At 43.2% G+C, this 22,560-nt stretch overlaps 1 long non-coding RNA gene across 1 annotated transcript; it reads left to right on the plus strand.

The window, feature by feature from the left end:
* The first annotated feature begins 2,428 nt into the window (after positions 1–2,428).
* Positions 2,429–21,327, plus strand: LOC119168127 (uncharacterized). Its single transcript, XR_005109440.2, has 3 exons — positions 2,429–2,615; positions 20,960–21,096; positions 21,162–21,327. It is a non-coding gene; the product is annotated as an uncharacterized LOC119168127 (long non-coding RNA).
* Positions 21,328–22,560: the final 1,233 nt, after the last annotated feature.

Here is a 22,560-nt window from a genome sequence, read left to right on the forward strand (position 1 = left end):
GTAATCACAACGCATCCGGTCGAAAGCTGAAGTAACTCATGCGAGAAGCATTTGCTAATCTTCGCACCGACCGATATGCTGTTTACGACCGCATGTTGTTTTCTACAACTGCGCAGCACGTAAAAAAGCTCTTAGAAAGTACTTAAGCCTGTTTCACGCCATAACAAAATTTTAATATGTGCAAGGGGGGTAATATGATGAACACGACAGGCGTGCCAGATGAAAGAAAAGTCTTGGCAACGTCACGGAGTGAGCTGATGTTGAGAGTATTCCTTCACAACCAATCACAAGCTGTGCCTGTCGGCCAAGCCGTCGTCTGCTCGCGTTTGTCATCTGCTTCGATCAGAGCATGTGATGGGGGATTCGCCTTCCCAACGCAATCATTCCCAGGTCAAGTGGGCGCTGCGTCGCACGAAATACATGTCAGTGGCTCGCTCTACCTTTGAATGATGTTCCTGCGCCAAGTTAAATGGCTGGTAATTGTCGCAGGGACGAATTCAGCCAAGGTTTGCTCCAGAATTGGGAGGTTTTGCGTATTTACGGTGTCATTTAAAGTTACTAGGGTCATTTTATCCCTACTGCTTGCCATATTACCACGGTCCATATCAGTTTCTCAACAGTGAAGGTGAAAATGCTTGATTTGTTTGTAGTTTCATGCGTAATCACGCGCACTCCTTATACGCTTTAGTTTGCAATGTACGCGCCGTTCCAGATTGTCCCAAAGTGTATCGACAGCTGTATTTCGGAGATCGCATCCATCGGACAGTTAGAGCCAGTCGAAGTACACCAGAGCACAAGCTTTTTGAACCACTCACAAAAAATTTTCTCTCGTTTTTATTTTCTATAGCGTGCAACGAATGTGCTCCAATTAACCTCATTGGTGGTAATCTCCACCGATGAGGCAGAGATCTCGAGTCGTGTTATTAATTGGATGAGATGGGTTGCAACACAACAACATAACAAATAAAGTAGATCCTGTGCCATGCCGCGTTCGAATGCACCGATCATTCACGCAGCACATTGGTTTTCATCCAACCACAAATATTTACAATAATAATTTTGCGCCATTAACGCCCAATAGCGTTCTTCAATTACTGCGACTTCCATCTTATTGGATGACGGTGGTTGTCATTACCATCCACTGAGTAGAAGGGAAACAACACAGGGAACTCAAAGTGCCGAAAGAAACAAAAACACACCGGCAGTCATCAGGCAGCCCTTCATTGGCGTGTATTAACTCAAAACCAGCCAGGACACCAAAGTATACCACCATTGCGGCAGGTTTAAAGTAGCCACATTGTTCCTAATGGTGGTCCGGACTACTCTTAGGATTCTTCTTAGCCACGCTGTTTTTACGCAAAATGTTGCCTCGTGAATCTACTTTTGAGCACTTTTTGGTGACGTAAGCCAATATAGCAACTGCATCACCATCGCTGACATGTTCCCGGGCAGTAACAGTGCGCTTTATTCTAGCGGCTGATGTGGCAACGATGGCGTCTTACGACGTTTTTCTTTCGTTTCGTGCATCAACTTACGCAACAAAATTTCTCTTGTGCAAAATTGTTTTCGTAAGTGAGTTTTGTGAATCCGGCTCCAGTATTTTTTAGCAAGAAAGAAATCAGTTTCTTGGATGAAGCATCTTGAGTTCACGTTGCTTGTACATTGTTAAAATGCGTTCACCCTAGTAAGAGGTATTGTTCATATGTTTTTTTCAACTGATTAGCTACGTTTTTCATGATGATGGGATCTGGGCATGCGTCAGGAGGCTTGCGTTTGTTTATATTGCCTTGGCGCAATAACTTTTTTTCAGTAGCGTAATGTGTTACACTCTCTGTTGTTCCCGTCTTTGATGCACTACATTTTTCTTTCGCTATGCAGCACCAGCAGGCCCGTGGTCGTTCATATTTGCAATACACATGCATTATAACGATAAAATTTGTAAAAGACGTCTAAGAGCAGTGATCCACTGCAAGCTCTCCATTCGAAGTTTGTGATTTCCTGCTACATTCAACAGACTTGGCAAAAAAAAACAAAGAAAAAAGATCGCCACCAGTCACAGAAGGGTCTTTCTTCCGAAACTCTATGCAATAGGGCTTCAAAGAATGCAGCAAAAATGGTGACAGTTTCTATGAGTTTCGCAGCGCTTAGCTCCCAAAGCGACACAGGAGCACAATAGGATGCCATAAGCGCAGAGTGAATAAGGAAGCCATTTTCCGAATATTGGCTGCGAATATAATGTGGATATTTGCGATTGTGTAAATATATGAGGACACACTTTTTGCGCTTGCCCTTTCACCCGAATGACATATTACGCCATTGTTTTAATTCACCTACTGCATTGTACGCCGGTTGCGTGATTTCCAGCCCAATGCACCTGTTGCTTCTCTTTTACAATAGCAAAGTCCAATACGAGTTAATGTGTAATAACTCACAATAAAGTATTAGGAGTGCTCTAGCATAACACAAATTGCCGCTGATCCAGCGCTCCGCAACACCTTTGAGAAAGAAACATGAGGCTACATTCAGTGCTCATGGCAGTTTTTATTGTAACCTGTTTCGTCACCATTGAATCCAAATTTCCCCTTATCGGAAAACAGGCTAACAATATTCGTAAGGTAAGCATTCATTCACAAAATTTGCAACATCAATACTTATCCATATTCCATGGAGCCCCTGTCAAAAGAATTATGTCGAGCTAAAGCACCGTTTCGAGCTTGTCATCGTGTAATGGATTACGTGACGCCGGAGAGTCTTTTATGCATACGTATTGGGTGCTATTGCCATCTTATTATTCATTATTCAGCGTTTACTGTATGGCTCAGGTTGGAGCGAAACATTACCTCAGATTATAACCTTGGCTGCTTGAAATTATTCTAGAATCGGGGAGGAAGGGTGGACGTTTGCTGAAACTAGCAGTTCAGTTGATCGAGCCATAGGTCTCCCACGTGAGGGTGTCGAGGTCTCGCACACCGCAAAGCTCCACCATCTCCCTAAATAACAAATGCGAAAAATCGGCAGATCCCACGTATCATGGGGATCCACATTATGAGAAAGCTTGTGGAGGGAAGGTGACCATGTTGTATTTTTTTAAGGAACGACACTTCGTCAAACGACGCCAAATATATATAATTGTTGCAGGCACGGGCATATCTTGAAGAGTTGCAGATGTTTATAACACTAGTTTTTTTTTAACTTGCGCCACAATGCCAACGGAACCATGAGTACTAGAGACAACAAAAGCAATAAGCCGATAGTCAGCACTGGTGCTCGCGAGAATGGTTGCCCGGGACAAAACTACATAAATAAAATTTAGCACATGGAACCTAACTGCGACAGCATTAACCCAACCGAACGGCCATACTATAAAAGTAATATGCAATGTTTATAAAATTGTATTGCCCGTGCTGCAACCACAACTGACGTTTAACAAACGGTAGGGTTTATTTGAAAAGTTTTTCTGAGGCTTTTCGTGGCTCTGTGGTAAAGTGCTTGATTTCCATGCAGAATGTTTAGGGTCGGTTCCTGCTGGGACCCTGACATTTACTCTTTGCATTCGTGGGGTCGACGCTGCTAGTAATAGGTGCCTCTTAAGGCTCACGTGATAAAATTTCCCATTCGTGATTTTGTCTTTTCTGGGTACATACTGAGCGCAAATAACCTATGGTGCATGCCCGCATACCAGTGCCGAATAACCGTACTTGCAACAGACACATGCGATGAAACTTTTATTCGCGTATTTATACAATATTGGTGGGCTTGAGAAACTTTAGTGGCACCTTGAAAACTCATAGTAAGTCATTTTGTCCGCACACGTTCTTGCCCAAGAAACAAAGAACTGTCTGTATATAATTTTTGTTTTAACATATAATACTTTTTTTCTATCTTTCTGTCTTGCAGTTCCCATTCCCCTTCCCCTAGCACAGTAGCAAGTTAGTGATGTACTCACGCCAGCTAATGTCTCTGCGTTTCAACGAACCACTATTTCTCCTTCGGGTACGTGCGAATGTCTGGTGAGAAGTGTTTCACGACGTAAGCGATGGGATTGTGGATAGTGGCATTATCCATGTCATGACCCACGCCTCATATTCGTCAAACCATCCTACCCTCCCGTACTAATTTTTGTTCACACCAAGGTGAGGAGGTGATAGCGAGAGCACAATGACGTAAGCGACGAGCTAGCTAGATACGTAAATAGATTGATAGATAGATAGATGGATAGATAGATAGATAGATAGATAGATAGGTAGATAGATAGGTACATAGACAGATAGATAGATAGATAGATAGATAGATAGATAGATAGATAGATAGATAGATAGATAGATAGATAGATAGATAGATAGATAGATAGATAGATAGACGCCAAGAGTGTTCGTGGTCAACAAAAGATGCTTGGAATTGGCAAACATCCGCGCTAAACGCGTGACTGTCACAGCCACAGCTGCAGACTTGCTTTCTCTTGAACTTGTTGGATAGCTTGACGTGCGGCCCCCATCACTCTGGATGACTACACGAAGTAAATATTCGAAGTGTTGTGCGACGCCAGTCCCCATAATTTTAGCGGTAGTAGGAAACACTATCACGCATCATTTTGGGGAGAAGCGTAGTGGCTCCTACGCATTTGCAAAACATTACGTGCACTTCGTTCATCCTGGGTCTGATGACGATGAAAAATATTGACTGAGCCATTTAAGCGTCGAGAGGGGGAGCATAAACGACCCAGGGGTTAAGCGATTCGCCTTTTGTGAAGCGTGGTTGTTATGTTGTTGTTCTACTACGCAATATTACATGCATAAGCGAGATTTCTTTTCAGACATGACGCCAGTATAGGGCCTTTTTGCGATTGAGTATCTGTATAGCCATTCTGCCGGATTATCATTTTCTACTGCCTCCTATATTGTATTACTTAAAATGCAGTTGCAACACAACTTTTTGAGATGGGCATGCAAAACTCAAAATATTTTGATCACAAAGCAAACAATACTTTGATGATTAAGTTTAGCCATTATTTCATGGTATATTATGGAGAGGATAAGCGACAATTAGGCAGGGGCTGATTTTTTGTAGATATAAAACTTCATTGTTGTCCAAAGCTATTCTTTTGACAACAATGCCAATATTATGACTCTGAGAATGGAACCAGACAGCAGAGCCCCGCCACGGTGGTCTAGTGGCTAAGGTACTCGGCTGCTGACCCGCAGGTCACGGGTTCGAATCCCGGCTGCGGCAGCTGCATTTCCGATGGAGCCGGAAATGTTGTAGGCCCGTGTGCTCAGATTTGGGTGCACGTTAAAGAACCCCAGGTGGTCAAAATTTCCGGAGCCCTCCACTATGGCGTCTCTCATAATCAAATAGTGGTTTTGGGACGTTAAACCCAACAAATCAATCAATCAACCAGACAGCAGAGCATATCCTGCTCTTTTTATACAGGCGCTGTTTTATGTAGCTGTTTTTACATTGTAAATCTACAAACGAAACATGACGCTCCTGCCTTGCCGGTCCCGCTAAAAGTTTTAACTTTTTAGCCAAAACCGAAAAAACTGCCCAATTCACAAAAGGGGAAAAGGTGGAATTTAAGCATAATATTGGGAGTCGGTTCTCTCTAGAGAACTGTTCGTATAGTCTTGACAATTACTTTCAATATGACAATAATAGCCGAATACCTTGTTCTGTACATAATTAGTAATTATTCGATGATCTGCTTTATAACAATTAGGGTTCTAGAACAAGCAATATTTAAATATTTGTAACAAAATAGACCGGCATTCGTCAGAAATGCGTTATCAGCCGTGTCATAAATCAGTAGTATTAGTACAGCAGGTAACTTACAGGGCTTTGCACAAAGTGATCGAAAAACAAGAAAAAATGTTCCACAATAAACACGAAGATGCAAGGAGGGTGTAAGATTTACCTAAATCACCAAAAATCATAGTTAATAAGTGGGTACCTCTATAATCATCACCAGAAATTTATGCTGTACTAACTCTTCACGTGCTATAGGAGAGACTTCTCAAAATTCATCTATTATTTTCATCATTATAGCCTACATCCTTTTCAAAAGCGTTGGCCTAAAACAATTGAACATGAGTTCAAGTGGAATCTACGAAAATTTCATTGTAGCTGGTGGAGTAGGCTTCGAAATGTACGCAACTGAGTTCGAAGTTTTCCAAAAAGAATATTTATGAAGATGCAGTTGGAAGATAAAAATACGCACAATCAGTACTAACCAATTGCACAATTTATTGCACTATAAAGCACAAAAATGTGCAATTATTGTTAATTTTACAATTTTTTTATTTACGTGACAAATGACGCAAGGTGAGTATATATAAGTACTGTAGCCATATTCAGTAAAAAAATTTGTGTTCTCAGACACGCAATGATTGAAATCTATACGTGTCTTTCGATGCAGTAGGTAAGCAGGCATGGTCCCTTGCGCCATTTTGCAATCAATTCAAGCGCTCGAAATTCCGCCGCAGTGCACGGTTTCCCTTCGCTCTGTATACGCCCAACATTTCTGAGTTATGAAATTCAAGGAATTGATATAGGCTGCTTTTCGCTGGGCTTGTATGACCGAGTAATTGCTAGGAAACAGTTGAAATACCATATAATGCATCCTCTTGTTTCATTTTGCGCAACTGTGTATTGTATTCATTCGTTGTACCACTATAGCAAGAAAAAGCAGCCTCTCGAACAATTGTCCTTTCGCCGAATCAAATGAAATGAAATTTTTATTTCTACCCTGTGCAAACTTACAGATTTAAGACTACGAAACAAAAAAGCAGCCGAAAGTCGGCTTGTCTAGTGCGTAGCCCACAATACTCTATGACATGTGGGCAGGAGCAAAGAAAAACACTTCACAAACGAAAACATGAAAACATATGATTAGTGCAGAATAAAAATATGGAATAGCCTGCAAAAAGAGCAAGCAAGAATACAACGCCACGATCAATGAAATGAGTTTTTTCATACAAATATAAATCTAAGTGCAGCCGAGGAACAAGAAAACAAAGCGAAATTGATTAACCTAAATTGTTTAACAATAATGGTAAAGAATAGCATAAATGCTCTATAACAGTATTCGAACGAGATGCGACAACTTCCCAATGCTCTCCAACCCCAGTTTCACGTTTCCGTGCACGCACCACGGTTCACAGAGACTTCGGTGCTCTTTTCTTAGCGTGGCAAGTTTCAGCTAGGGGAGATAATGAGTTTTGTGGGACAATACTTATTTAAAGTGATCGTTTTTCTTCTAGAGCTTGGAGTCATTGCATGAGAACACGGCTGTTCAAGTGAAAGACATTGTGAGTCGAGTTTCTCGGGTTATTCAGATGTACTCGTGTTCCACCCACCAACATTGTTAGCAACGCTCGGAGCAGGCCTCGCCAAAATGCTTGGGAATATTCGCGTTTGTTTGAGAGTGTTCAGTTATGACTAGTCGCAAGAAGCGAAGCTATAATAATAATAATAATAATACCTCGGGTTGACGTCCCAAAACGACGACGTAACTATAAGGGATACTATAGGGAAGGGCTCCATTAATTTTGACCTCTGTAGATCTTTGACGTGCAACGGCATCACACAGTACATTTGCTTCTACCATACCGCCGCCAATTAAATATGGGCGTTGCAGCCGGGGTGAACCCACGACCTTCAGGTATGCAGCCCAGCAGCGTAACCATTTATCCACCGTGGCTAGCGAAGACGCCAAGAATGAAGTTTATGTCAGAGCTTCCACGAATGCCGGCAATAATCCCAGAAGGTTTCATGACTGATGTACAGACAAGAATATTCTATCGCGTCGAGGGGGCACCCAGCTGTGGTGCGAAGCTGCTAATCACATGGCACGGCATGCCGTGATAATGCCCTGCATGCTCTTGTAACATGCTGGCTGTGTTGGAGGCGAGCGTTGTCTCTTCATCATTTACGACGTAACCAAGCCACTTGCCCATAACCCCCTATAGCACTAGCCGCGCCGACTATTGATAGCTAGGGTGAAGATTATGTATGCTTCCTCTAAATGTTGGTCTGAGAGTACAAATAACTACGTCTATAGGAACCTACATGGGGCTCAAAGGACTGGACTGGCAAACAGTGAGTTCGTTATTTCTGTGTCGTGCCGACGGCGCAGAGTGTATGGGCTGGTGATTGAATGAGTGGCATTTTGGACGTTTTAGCGTGTTTTAGGTCGAGTTGCAGATTTTCATCACTTTTCTTGTGATGTCAGCCAGCGAAAGGTCTGGGGAAAACAACAGTGTCGTTTCTGGTTGTTCTAACAAACATAGAAAAAAATAGAGAAATAACCATCTCTAAGCGTAAGCGACGCGCATCACCATTTGACCATTGAGTGTTTGGGGGTGCTTCGTCCTACATCATTACTGTTGCATGACAAGTTATATATCGCCAAATGACGCAATATACCCAGAATTTGCTGTGTTCGAAAAGGTAAAATGACAAATGAATATTTTTAGATTGGCGACCACACATAAGCGGTCAAGTATGGCCGTGTCAGTTAAAATTTAAGACATCTAAGCGCCCCTCGAGCAGCCACCTGTGTCGTTTTTGCTTCGTTTTATTATTTTATTTAGTATGTGTTTGGTCAAAACTATTAGCGTCGTATTTCAGCTCAAAACGGTAATCACTGAAGTTATGTATAGCGCTATTAGAACATATGCGAGAAATCCTCACCCTGCCGTGGTTAACCAAAATGATACACTTTTTCATAAGCTCCACACCGGCCTTAAACAGCCCAAACATTTACTGAACTCGACATGAAAAGGACGTGGCGAGATCCTTGTTGTGAGCGTAAAACTTACGTAAGACAGTGAAACGTATCGCACAGGATGTGGGATATGAAAATACAATAGAGAAATAATAACAAATATTTTTTCACTTGGAAGACAATTGTTTATGAAGTTCAGAACTATGTGCGGAAAGTCGCGCAACTATAGACAACATGGTTCATTTTTTTCTAAGAACAAAAAAACACGTTGTTATGGTTGTCTATTGTTTCAAAAGCTTTCAATGTCACTTCTAAGCTTTGCGAACGAAAGCTAGAATATCGTAAGAACAGCACAGCTCATAGAGGCTGGTAGAGGAAGTTACTACAAAACAAACACAAAACACCTCCTATGCTGATCATAGGGTCGAGCTCGGGAGGAGTTTGTGACTCACAAGGATAACAAGCTCCGAAGCCATCTTGAGTTGAATACCGCCAAAATCCAGTCAAATGCCGAACCTCTCAAAAGAAGAAAAATAGTTGCGCTCGCATGTAAACATCGTTTTTTGTATGCTCCAGCATCTACTTGCAAATAGTTCTAATTTCGTTCATACCGGTGGGCATTCAACGAGAGTTTAATAGGCAGTCACAAAAAGTATATCAACAAGATATAGACAACAGTTTGTCAGCCGATGTCTTTCTTGCAATAAAATGGAGATTGTGTACTCACGCACGACCCCATGTGCGATTGGTACTAGCTGCGACAGCATAAAAAACCTCGATTAAAAAATCTGCACTAAAGATTACCGTCCAGAAAAAAATATCATTAAATCCCGAAAGGATGGCAGCGTTTGCTTGCTCTGCTAGAACGAGTCGAAATATTAGCCCATTACAAACGACATCGACAACTTACGACCCATTAGTGCCATCGCATATCATCATATTGGTCAATGAACGAATCAAAAGTTTCAGAAGGCCTCACAGACTTATTTTCTACCTAGACATCATGTCCTAATTGATGCGGATCTCAGTACGCCGTAACGAAAAACCTGACTGCAGCTCCATACAAACGCGGAGCTTCGCACATGTCAGCAGATTGGCACACTATAGATGGCGCTGCCCGCTAGACAATATATTGACATCCACGTTCAAAAGGTCCGTAAATAGTACTCATTACACTGACGATCAGATTATTGGCCGATCGATGACCGACAATTGCTAGAGGGTATTGTTTCATTGGGCGTGTTTTTTTTTCGTCCACGACGTTGCACGAGTGAAATATTTTGCTTTGATCACAATTCCTGCTGACTTCTTCAACGTCATAACCACGTCACAATACTTTTCAACTACTGTTTTTTGTCGAAAATGCATTTCGCACAGCTGTATTGATGTGAAAGTCGAAAAATCAAAGGAAACAACTCGAACTCCCAGTATGTGCCTTCTGACGATCAGCAAATCCAATTTCAATGTTCAAAAACTTGTTAAACCCATTGAGATTATTTCACGCGAAACAATCAGTAGATTCTTAATTTCCTGCACTATGGTTGGTATGTTTGCACGTTTCACGGCTGGCAGTATCCTCACGTATAATTCGTTATTATGTGTTTCTTAAATCTAAATGTAGTAACAGCATCAGCACACTGTTGATCTAGCACTCACAATACAATAAGCGATAAAACAAAATCGCTAAACTTGAATACAATAAAAGCCCTGTGAGCACTTTTTAACGCTCAAATTACAAAAATTCTCGAAACTTAAGATATTAGGGCGTGGAAAAGTCCAGAAAACAATGAAATACTCAGAAAGTTCCGAGTTTTAAGAATAATGGCTCAAGTCAGAAGAATATTATCGTGCAAACTTCGGTATATATGAAGTACAAAGCACGTACTTGCCGCAATCTTTAGATGCCTATGGGCAGAAATGACAGCTACCCAGACCACTCACGACACGCATGTCCTTTATCACTTCCGACATTTTCACTGTGTTATGAATCTGCAATAGTCCTCACAATAACCAGGCCCTTCAGGAATTGCTTGGGTTGCGTGAAATACGATTACTGATTAATCTTTATTAAAGATTGTGCTAGCTGGAAAGATTTTCTGCTTAAAGTGAAAAAAATATACGCCCAAAAAAGTGATGAAGACCATCCCGCAACCTCAAGCAAATTATGCGAGGCATGCACCCGCTATACAGATATGCTTGTATAAGGCGAGTGTTTACAATGCAGTTGTACAATGAGTTTAATAATGAACTATGAGTTGGGGTATCGAAAATACACAATTTCAATCAAACTACTGTGCAAGTAAAACACTAGTAGTCCTTGCGCGTTGCCACTGCGTCGAGGCTAAAGTGCTCTTCTGCAGCAAAATTCACACCAAAGCTACTGAGAATCAAACACTCGCCATATACTTCATTTATTGGCTTCACATAATTTCAAATATTCGCTACCAAGTTTTCATGACAGTATCCAAACCAAGCGCACTGGGAACGCTAGGCTTCTCGGTGCCATGGTATCAGGCCAAAGCGTCTCATTTGGAAGAAAGGACGAGGGTTTAAACAAGGCGCATTTCAACGGTATATTGCTGAGCGAAACGGAAACTCCTCTATCGGATGGTGTGGACTATTAGAGACGCTTGTACCTTACAAAAACAGCAAAAGCTGTATATCGCTAGGAGAAACAAAAAACAAAACATTTGGAATTGGTTTTACGAGTGGTCTCCAGTGACTGTGCTGTCAGTTACGTCATTCTCAGCGTCATCCGCAAGCAGGCGTGCCATTGGCTGCTCTGTGAGTGACGTCGTGAATCTCGTCGCAGCCGTGGCGCCAAGCACGCGCGCATCAGTTTCTATTGAGAACTTCCACGTGGGTAAGCCGTGGAAAACACTAGAAGAACACCGACACTTGAAACGCTCGCAGTTCTTAAGCATTCACCGAGCTGGAAAAGCTGTATAATAAAACCATACAATCAACCTCTTTTTTTTTTGCTTCTCCATGGTCAGTTATATCAGCGCGCAACAAGAACCATACGTTGAAAAGCCAGGACAAAGCAAAAAGCAATTGCAAACGTGGCTCAGTTGTTGTAAAATTCATGTTACTCTCAGTTCAATCAGCTTACAGACGTGTGAAGGCCGAGCAGCTATTGATGATGAACCTCGCAGCACGGTGGGTGCCAAAGAAAGGACACTTGGAGGAGAGTGCGGCCTATAGATACCACTGAAAACAGCAGTTAACCGGCGCCTTCAGTGGACCACACTGCCCACCAGAGTGGCGGGCATCGCGCAAGAGCAGCAGTAGCAGCGGTGCATGTGAAACGAACGCGCTTCCACGCGTTCGTTCACCGCTCATCGCCGCGACCACCGCCACTCGGTCGCTCGCATGTGAAATAGGCTTAAGGTAAAAAAGTGGCTAAGAAAAAAAACGGAGTTAGGTAATGTTATGATGTAACGGCACGTAAAGCCGCCCATTTTAATTGCGATAGCAATAATATGGAGACTCTCGGCTGGATTTCACCGCCGGCATCGGCGTCAGTGTCATGCATCGTATATGTATACGTATCTATGTACATGAAAACGCAAGAAAGAAAAAATCCACAAAGAAGACTCCGGCGCGCGAGATCGAATGTTGGAACTCCACGTCGTGACTGCGAGGCTTTAACCGCTAAGCCACCGAGGGGTACCTCTTTCAGCATTCAAACGACAAGCTCTATTTATTTATTTATTTATTTATTTATTCACTTATTTATTTATTTATTTATTTATTTATTTATTTATTTATTTATTTATTTATTTATAATACCTCAAGGGCCCCAGTCATGGGGTGTTACATGAGGGGGCAGACAGTTCACAAACAGATGATTTGTTCGATGGCTTCTTTGAAATGGGCGATGCTGGAGTGGTGCACGATGTCAGCATTAAGATCGTTCCATTATGTTGATGTTTGCACAAAAAATGAAGAGTGATGGGCAGTGGTATGCGCACGGGATGGATAAACCGCTTTCGAATGGCTGATACGGCATTAAAGACGATGGGCTGGAACGATAACATGGTTTAGGTGTAATGCATGATAAAATGTGTGAAACAAACACAGTCTTGAACTTTTGCGGCGTGAAGCTAAGTTAACCATGTTAGCTTGAGATTTTAGTTCGGTGACGCTGCTAAGATAGGAATAGCCAGAATAAATGAATCTGGCTGCACAATTTTGGATAGTTTCAAGCGTTTTAATAGGAGTTATTTGATGGGGATCCCAGATGGCACATGCGTATTCTAGCTTCACGCGGACTAGTGTTAGATAGGTTAAAAGTTTAACAGAAGGTGGGGCTAGACGTAAGTTTCTTCGGAGATAGCCAAGCACGCGGTTGGCGTCATTAGTGATGTTCATAATGTGGGATGACCAGGTCAGATCTGAAGTTAGAGTGATACCGAGGTATTTACATGAATTAGCTGCTGTTATTTCAGAATCAAATAGGAAGTATTTATTGGAGCAATCGCATTGACGGCGATGGAAGGAAATGACACAAGTTTTCTTTATGTTAAGAGACATCAGCCATTTTTCGCACCATGATTGAATCAAAGATCAGACTGTAGGATGACAGGGTCGTTAGGATTGTGAATAGGACGATAAATGACACCGTCGTCTGCGAACAGACGAACGTTAGACGCTAAGTTATTGGGGAGGTCGTTAATATAGATTAGGAATAGTAGAGGACCAAGGACCGTGCCTTGAGGTACGCCGGAGGTTACAGCGGATAGGGAGGAGCGATGGTTATCAGCACAAACGAACGGCTTACGGTTAGGCAAGAAGTCACATATCCAATTAAAAACAAGACAATTAAGGTTAAGACGTGAAAGCTTCAAAAATAATCTGTTATTAGAAACTTTGTCAAAGGTTTTTCGAAATCAGTGAAAATGGCGTGTACAGGTATGGTATTATCCAGGCAAGAACTCAGGTCGTTAACGAACAGGGCGAGTTGAGTGTCACATGAAAGTCCTTTTTGAAAACCGTGTTGGTTAGGGTGAAAGAAATGTACTGAACGTAGAAAAATTACTATGTGGGAATAAATTATGTGTTCCATTAATTTAGAGCATACACTTGTGATGGATATGGGGCGATAATTACTCGGTGAAGATGAAGGACCTTTTTTCGGGACAGGAACGATCTTACCAAGCTTCCAGTCTTCCGGCACCACTCCGCATGAAATGGACTGCTGAAATATGTGCGAAAGAATAATGCTTGTTATAGGCTTAGTGTTTTTCAGAATTTTGGAATTGATGCCATCCATTCCCGCGGATGACGTTAGTTTCAATTCGTCAATTAGTTTTGCAATACCGTATGAATCGAATGTAATGCCTGGCATGACAGGATGATCGAGAAATGGGGAGTCTGGAAGCGGGCTGCAAGATTCAGGGGTAAATACGGAAGAGAAGGCAGTATTTAGTACTTGAGGGGTAACATGTTCTGGAATAGGATCGCCGTGTTCATCAAGTAAGGATAACGTTTTTGTGGGGTTGGGGTTAATGGCTCTCCAAAATTGTTTAGGGATATTTTGTAGCATATTAGGTAATGTAGAAGAGAAAAAAGAACGCTTAGCCTTCGCAGCGAGTGATTCAAATTCATTTGCCGTTCCGCAGTACTTGTTCCAAGCGCTCGCGCTGTTAGACAGTTTAGCCGAGCGATATAATCGCTTTTTCTTATTGTTAAGACGCTTAAGAGATATGTTGAACCAAGGTGAAGACTCCCGTTCCGTAATTGTAATTGTGGGTATAAATCTATTGATCGAATCATGGATTTTGCACTTGAACAAAAACCAGTTAGTTTCAAGGGGGCGTTGGAAGAAGTCGTTTAAATACCATTCACAAAATATGGATAGTTTGTCGTTAATGGCGGCATAGTTACCCTTATCGTAGAGTGTGAGGGTTTTCTTGGAATGGCTTTTGCCTGGTAGTTGATTAGAAAACAAAGCGTGAAGCACAGCGTGATCACTAATCTCTGGGAGAGGAACTAGGGATGCAAGATTGTCGGGGTGTGACGTGAAAATGAGGTCGAGAATATTTGAATAGTGCTCAGTAGCTCGCGTTGGGAATGAAACAAGTTGAGATAAACCAAATGTTAGGCACGTGTTGACAAAGTCGCTTTCCATAGTGTGTTTAGATATCGTGAGCGCGAGGTTAGTTCAGATTATTGCTGGGAAGTTAAAGTCACCCATTACAATAACCGGTATGTTAGGATGAGAGGCATTCAGGAAGTTAAGAGCACTGCGGAAATTAGCGATAAATGAAGCATCTGCGTCAGGGGGTCGGTAACAGACTCCGATGATAACCGGGGGATATGAATTTCTGCAGTAGACAAACAGTTATTCAAGGCTGGAAGGGATGACCACTGAGGAGCAATTTAATCAACTGTGAGCAGCTATCAGGACGCCACCACCACGCTTACCATCACGATCTCGCCGGTAATAGTGAAGCCAGGAAAGCATGTGGCTAATTCGGAATCGCTTATTGGAGGGTTTAGCCACGTTTCAGTTAAGAGAACAAAGTTGCATTCTGTCGTGCAGATAAGATTAAAGAGCGAGTCGCATTTTGGCAAGAGGCTTCTAATGTTAGTGTGTACAATTGACAAAAGTTCAGGGTTTAATTTAAGACTCGCTGAGGTGGGAGGTGGTAGCTATGGGTGAAGGGGGATTACTTTTTCAGAAGAGAGATCGAAAACGTAAGTGGTGCCATCAATGGTTAGTTTGTTGTACCGAAGTTTATAGGCCTTGCGAGATGCTTTACCAAATTCAGTGAGGTGCTTACGGGCCTTGCGGGCGTTGGGGGAAAGATCTTCGCTAATGCTGTAATTGGTGTCTTTTAGTTTTTTGGCGTTGGACAGCACAAGTTCTCGATCCTTGAAATGGCAGAACCGGACAAGGATGGGTCTATTTTTACTTAGTTGAAAACGCCCTATGCGTTGAGCGCGTTCAATGTCTCTAGTTGGACTGAAACTTCCAGATTGGCAAGACATAGATCCATGACGCGCTTCTCAGACTGTGCCCAAGTCTCGTCACTGGCATCCTCAAAACCGTAAAAGACAAGGTTGCATCGTCGCTGTCTGTTCTCACAGTCGTCCATTCTGGCGACAAGGCTAGCGATATCACCACAATTTTGCTCAGTTAGTGTTTGTAAGCCGTTGACCTCACTCTTCTTTTACCGCGGCTATTACAGAGCAGTTGTCTTCAATTTTAGAAAGTCTTTTAGTAATTTCTTCAAATTTTGCTCGTGTTGCAGGAGCGTAGAACGCATGGATTTCATTTCAATAAGGATGGCTGCCTGGCCGGACTGAATATCGTTAAGGACAGACATAACGTCGTTAGGGGTTTCAGTATTAGAGGACCAAGTTGCAGGGCCAGGGTTTGTCTCGATGTCGCCACATGATAGCAACAGCACTCGCAGGGCACGAATACAGCTAGAAACAACCTCTAAGCAACAGTTTGGGCTCGGCAGCGCTAGCATTGCAGCGTATTTGGTACGCTTGGAAAACAGGGAACAAGAATTTCGTACCTGCACAAAAAGCAGGCGTTGCATGTGAGTGCGGGCCATCGCTAGTGTGCTGCCGAGCCCACTGAAGAGCGCGCGGCCTTTGGTGAACCTTTTATCGTAGCGGTGTGACGTCAGTTCTGTTTCCGTGCCTCGTGCCCATGAGGGGAAGGGCGGCAGCAGTGACGGAGGCACAGGCGGGAACATTGAAGGGCATTCGTGCGGTGCGGGCGGCAGGGTATCCACGGCACAATGCAGACGGTGAATCCCGGCTGATGGGTTCAAAGCGTGCAGCGGTAGCATAGCCTGGGAGGCCGGGCTCTGATGGGCAGCGTGCTGCAGGCCACCGGGGAAGGATTGAAGATGGGCCACGCCGAATATCTGCACAAAAAGCAGGCGTTGCATGTGAGTGCGGGCCATCGCTGGGGTGCTGCCGAGCCCACAAGAAAGAAAGAAAAATATATCTACCACTTACCGCTGTTCGCGGGATTCTCGGGGGAGGGGGGGGGGGAACTGTCGTGTTTTCAGCATCACCAGCAAGACGGCGCAATGAACGCGTGGCAGCTCTCATCTCTCACGCGTACTTTGGCCCGCGGAGAAGAGGAGAGTGGACGATCTCTCGCACGCTAATATTTCCTGGTGAGAAGGATCATTCGTCTTGGCAGGCGATGGGTTTGCACTGGAACAATTTTGTTGTTCGACGCCGCACACGCCGCACACGAGGCATCGTGTGCGGCGTGTGCGGCAACTTCAACGCTGCACACGAGGCATCGGAGTATGGTTACACCACCCCCAAAGGGAAACGGTTATGGCAGAGCATACAAGATGAACAGCTTACTCTGATAACAGACCCGCATGCACACACACGCATAGGTGCGAGCACCCAGCGAGACACAACACCGGATCTTACAATAACCAAGAATGCCCTGGGGACGACAGGGCACAACACATTCGATGATTTAGGAAGTGACCATCGCATACTCGAAACACACGTACCATTCACCGATAGCGGCAGGATTACGACCATGTGTAACACGAGATGTCTAGATGACTGGGATAAATTTGTGGTGATCAGAAAAACGATTACCGAAAATCCTGACGATATTCAGGAATGGTGCGAGAGCATAATAGACACCGTCAGGAAACCACACAGGAAGTAGAAACAGATATCCTAGTTGAGCGCATGGATAACACATTAATCCACCTGTGGCGAACTAAAGAAGCGTTACAACACAAATGGCGGAGGCAAAGACATAACAGAACAATCCGGAAAAAGATAGCACAGCTCAACAAAGATATTGAAAGTCACTGCAAGCAGCTTTGTGAGCGACAATGGGCGGAGATATGTAAGGACATGGGCACCCATATTGGAATATCACAAACGTGGAAGTTGCTAAGGTTTATTTTAAATCCCACCAATACCAAAACTGTACAGAGACACACTATCTGTCGTCTCACACGCGAATACGAAGGAAACGAGGAACAGCTAATGGCAGATCTAGAAAACATCTACATGCCCAAATTGCCGCCATCACAACATAACTATACAGGCAAAACCAACCACAACATGGACAAAACTTTGAGGTAGCAGAGGTTAGAGCTGGGCTCCGCAAATTAAATGTAAAATCAGCACCGGGACCCGATGGAGTCACCAACCGAGCATTACGTAACCTGGACAATGAATCCATAGAATTTTCAACTGGATATATAAACAAATGTTGGACAGATGAGGCAATACCCGACGCATGCAGAGAGGCTAGAACAATCTTTATACCAATACCTGGAAAGCCAATCAACAAAGTAAATCTCCACCCCATCTCGTTAACGTCATGCGTAGCAAAAGTAATGGAACATGCATTTCTACATAGAGCCAACAACTATCTTGAGGATGGTGAATACTGCCCACACACGATGATAGGCTTCCGTCGTCACCTAGCCACCCAAGACGCCATGCTACAAATGAAACACCAAATCATAGACTACCCCACAAGATCCACACGAGCCATACTCGGTCTGGATCTCAAGAAAGCATGTGACAATGCAGCTCATCAAACAATTCTCAGCCGCATATCAAGCTTAAACATGGGTGAGCAAGCCTATAATTACATTAGAAACTTCTTGACCAACAGGAAAACAAGGCTCAGCTTAGGAGGCCTTACATCTGATCTCCAAGAATTGGGCTGCAGAGGCACTCCGCAGGGCTCCGTAATATCGCAAATGCTATTTAAAATAATCATGATTGAACTACCGAAAGTGTTAAATAAAATTCCGGCAATATATCACTCTATCTATGCGGATGACATCGCAATATGGGTCAGTAATGGCAGCAATGGCTACATAGAACAGAGACTCCAAGAAGCAATAGAAACAGTTGAGCGATACTTGGAAGGCACAGGACTCACATGCTCGCTGGAAAAATCAGAACTTCTTCTCTACAGGCCAGCAATCAGAGGCAGACCACCCAAGTCAGAGAAAAACAAGCGGCAATAGGAGGAAATTAGGATTCATACACAGGAGGACACAGCTATACCGGAAGTTCCAAAAATACGAGTACTGGGATTAGTCATCGAGGCTAACGGTGCCAACGGCGAGACTATACGCAGACTAAACGCCAAAGTCACGAATGCAATGAGACCTATTCACAGGGTCACGAATAAACACCGAGGTATGAAAGAAGCCCACGTAATTTGTCTAATCCAGACCTTCCTCATAAGTCACATAATCTATGTAGCAGCATACCACAACTGGCAAAAAGCTGAAACTAACAAAATAAATGCACTCCACCGGAAGGTCTACAAGCAAGCGATAGGAATACCTCAGTATGCTAGCACTGACCTTTTTCTTCAGCTAGGACTACACAATACGCTTGAAGAGATTATAGAAGCTCAGCGGATATCCCAGCTACAAAGGCTCACTAAAACAAAAAAGGGAATAAATATAATGAGTAGATTAGGAATCATGTACCATGCACAACGTGGTGTCAAACATGACATCCCCAATACAATCAGAGCTAAGATCGTCTCTAACCCGATACCGAAAAACATGAACCCGATTATCAACACGGACCGCCGAAAATGCCGAGCAAAAGCACTGCTCAAAGCACACGGCACGAACAGTAAATCTCTTTTTGTAGATGCTAGCCCATACCCTGCACGGAAAGCTCACACTGCTGTCGTGATTGACACGTCCGGCATTTGTGTTAATGCGTGCTCTGTCATAACAAACAATATAAAGGAGGCTGAGGAGGTAGTCATAGCCATGGCTATCACCTCCAACAAACACTCATTCGTACTGAGCGATTCGCAAATAGCAATCAGAAATTTTACGCAAGGACGGATTTCACAGCAAGCCCTCAGAATCCTCTCTAATAACCAAGAACTACGCAAAGTAGATGAACTCAAGTACCTCGTATGGTTCCCGGCGAACACAGAGACTGATACACCCAATCCTAACGAGCTGGCTCATGAGTTGTCGCGAGAATTAATCCGCCGCGCAACCCGACCCCACCGCTCGGTGATCTTCTCTGACGCCGCCAACGAACCACACAAAGACCGATTTACAAGATACACAAAATACATGCAACACTACAGAGAAGCAAGGCGCGTCTTTCCCGCACCTCATCCGAGTCTAAACAGGCAAGAAGCATTGGAATACCGACCGCTACAGACGAACTGCTACCCGAACCCTGTGCATCTCCACAGGAGCTACCCACACTTATACCCGGACAATAAATGTAAGCTATGCGTAACAGAAAATGCGTCTTACAAACATATATTATGGGAATGCCCCAACTTATCAACAAGTTCTCTTGAGGTCCTCCGGGAGCAGTGGCGGTTTGTGCTGCTCAGCTCAGAGGTTCAAGACAAAAAATAGGCTATCCAGCATGCCAGGGAGGCTGTAAAAAGACAAGGTCTCCCGGTACCTCCTTGTGCGGTCTAGCCCGGACCACTAATATGCCGGATATGAAAACAAAGTTTATTCGTCATCACTGGCTGACGATGACGAAGAATATTCCTAAGGGGGGACGCGCCTCAATAAATAAGTGATCAACAACAAGCTTTCGCAATGGGCATTGCATGACCCACCCATTACGCAACTCATGTTGCTTGATGCCTGGTTGTGCTATTACTGTTCTAAAACGCTTTATGACGCATACTATTGCAATTCCTTTCCCGATATCAAAACTTCCCAAGGCAACCTGCTTTCAAGCCCTGGCGTAGTTCTGCGGAAGATTGCTGAGTTGGCACACGAGGAATCCGGGTTCCAAGCCCGCAATTTTCTTGTTCTTTTTTTCATGATTCACATTGATATAGTGCATCACGACAAAAACACAAAAGAGAGAAAGACACAGTGCCAACTTGGAACTAATTTTCAACTTGCGTCGTGAGGCTCTATACACATATCAATAATCAACCCCAACCAACTAGTCCGGCAACGTGCCTTGGTGTTTTTGATTACTAAGTTTTTTTTTCTTATTTTGTGCGATAGTGGTTACCAACATCGGTGGCGGCGGACAACTACGTCACAGCACGTGACCCTTGTTGTGATTTCATAACAGCTTTTGCTGTAAAAAATAATACCCGAATGCAAGACGAGATTCATTGACGCATGTCACAGGTCATTCGCTGATGCTGTTCACGCACCATGAATTTCTCACGACTGCTACTTATTTCTGCAGTTATGTAGTACCGGAAAGCATTCGTTTATTATTTCATTTATTTTCGTTCAGTTTCTCTCAGCAGATGAGCCCGTATGGACCTTTTATACAACTGGGCCCACCAGACGAACATGTGAGGTAGACATGATAAAAGGCTTGACAAAAGTATCTGTATACTTTACCCGGATCTTTTTTGATGGAACTGCAAGGTAACATCCCTAAAATGCGTACTTAAAACTTCATGACTTCTATTGAGGGTGTGTATTCTTTGTAGGAGTTCAAAGAAAGAATTGGGAACCTTCGATTCACGTCGAAAAAAACACATGGACATTTATATTCCAGGCATGGCTGCATTATGACTCCTTTGTTCGTTTCGTGTAATTTATGCCGCATTTTCTAACAAGGATTATTGATAAAATGCACGAAATTGGTGTTCTTAAGCAACTCGAGCTGCGTAGTGGACACTTCTCTACTATTCAAGAGTTGTAAGTTATGGCGAAGTGGCTACCATGCAAGAGTGCGTCTACTAGTTCGCCAGAAAGAGTTTCAAAACAAAATTGAGAGATCCTAACCTTCGCATGCAAGAGATGAATGTGATAGCGATATCCTGTTTCTAGTGCGTACCGAGTTCAAGATGGCTTCTGTCCGTGAAGCTTTTGGGTACAGCTACATTCTTTGTAATTGGTAGCATACTTTAAACCATGGGCAATAGTGCGTGCTAAAATCTTTCGAGCTTGCTGCGCACCCACTAAGGAGTCTTAAGGGAAAACGCGCAGTAACGCGTGTGCTTTTTGTAGTGTGTGACTCGACTTATACCATGAAGTCATGATTTGAGGCCGGATATATAGGCACTGAACAACCGGGTTTTCAGAGCCAAAATTAGGCAGACAAAACCTTGTTTCAAGCCCCCTATTTTGTAAAAAGAGATATAATAAACATTGAAATAATTCACATTTTCGAAAAAATACGTGTGGGATCTCTGTCTACATCAGAAAAGCAAACAAAATTTTTTCAAGTTTTGATTTTACAAAGGCGCCAATGGTTTACATAGCCATGGAATATTCCTTACCGCAGTGTTTGCAGAATTGTGTGTATCTTTTTTTGTACATCAAGGTGAGGTAAGTAAGTTTCCATCGTCACATAAACACGCTCTTTGGTTTTTTGCTTTTCGGCATGACTGAGAAGAGCAACAGAGAAGCGAATAGGTAGAGCGCTGATAGGCCAGAAGGGTCTCTTTGTGTCGTATTGCCTTGTAATAACTCTGTTGAATCACGCAGGATCAATTTCTCTTACGACTGTGAATACCATAAATGGCCTTTCATCATGTTTAAAAACTTCGAGCAGGTAAAAGAAATGCATGCACTTGGCTCTCACGATCTCATCTTCCAATATTTGCCTTGCTACACGTCCCAGAAATGGTTAAAATGTCAGACAGTACGCCACTCGACTGTCATTTAACCGCCGAGTGTCCATACATGGTAAAAGTGACGTATACTACAGGGAATGCTCCTCCGTATCAAAGTCGTACGTGACACTGCAAGAATTATTTTAGGCGCTCTGTGTCATTTATACAAGTTTCTTCTACTTTGAATCGAGTGAGATGCAAGACTAAGATGCCAAAATTTTGTTCGCCTTTTTGCTCTCGCTGCTTTCGCATGTTTTTAGTGCCAGCA

The sequence above is a fragment of the Rhipicephalus microplus genome, chromosome 6 (genome assembly GCF_043290135.1).
Source record: "Rhipicephalus microplus isolate Deutch F79 chromosome 6, USDA_Rmic, whole genome shotgun sequence".
Classification (NCBI taxonomy): domain Eukaryota; kingdom Metazoa; phylum Arthropoda; class Arachnida; order Ixodida; family Ixodidae; genus Rhipicephalus; species Rhipicephalus microplus.